We start from the raw sequence: 483 nt of genomic DNA, 5'->3' as shown, positions 1-483 counted from the left end.
GGTCCCGCCCTGCCGCCCCGAGCACAGGCACGGCCGGGTCGGCACTCCCGCCGCTGCCTCCGTGATTTCGCCATCCCTTCTTTGAGTGTCTCTATCGCAGCTCTTTCTAGTGATTTTTTTATTATTACTATTTTTAATTTAATTTTTTTTCCCGCTGCGCCTTGCATGGTGTTTGCCCAGCGACCTGGGCAATAGGGAGCATGTGCGTGTGCGTGCGCCTGCGTTTGTACGGAGAAACGCTCCTGCTGCTTCCAGGAGGAATTTTCTAACAAAGGATCAAGTCCGGGGAGAAGCAGGCAGCGCATCTTCACCTCCCCTCCTCCTCTCCCCTTAGAGAAAAAAATGGAGGGAAAAAAAAAAAGAAAAAAATTAATGAAAGCAACGTCGTTAATCCACAGACACCGAACCCTCCCGTACTAAAAAAGAAAAGGGCGAAGAGCCCCTGGCTCACCTCCTCGAGCGGCCGATGGCGAGCCCGGCTCT

The 483-nt window shown here is 52.8% G+C and overlaps 1 protein-coding gene across 1 annotated transcript in view; it reads left to right on the top strand.

Moving 5' to 3' along the window:
* The window catches only part of NRN1 (neuritin 1), an 8,522-nt gene that overhangs the window by 3,785 nt on the left and 4,254 nt on the right, over positions 1-483 (top strand). The window lies entirely within an intron of this gene.

This window comes from Geospiza fortis, unplaced genomic scaffold (genome assembly GCF_000277835.1).
Source record: "Geospiza fortis unplaced genomic scaffold, GeoFor_1.0 scaffold219, whole genome shotgun sequence".
NCBI lineage: Eukaryota > Metazoa > Chordata > Aves > Passeriformes > Thraupidae > Geospiza > Geospiza fortis.
This window is presented reverse-complemented; position numbering and strand designations above follow the sequence as displayed.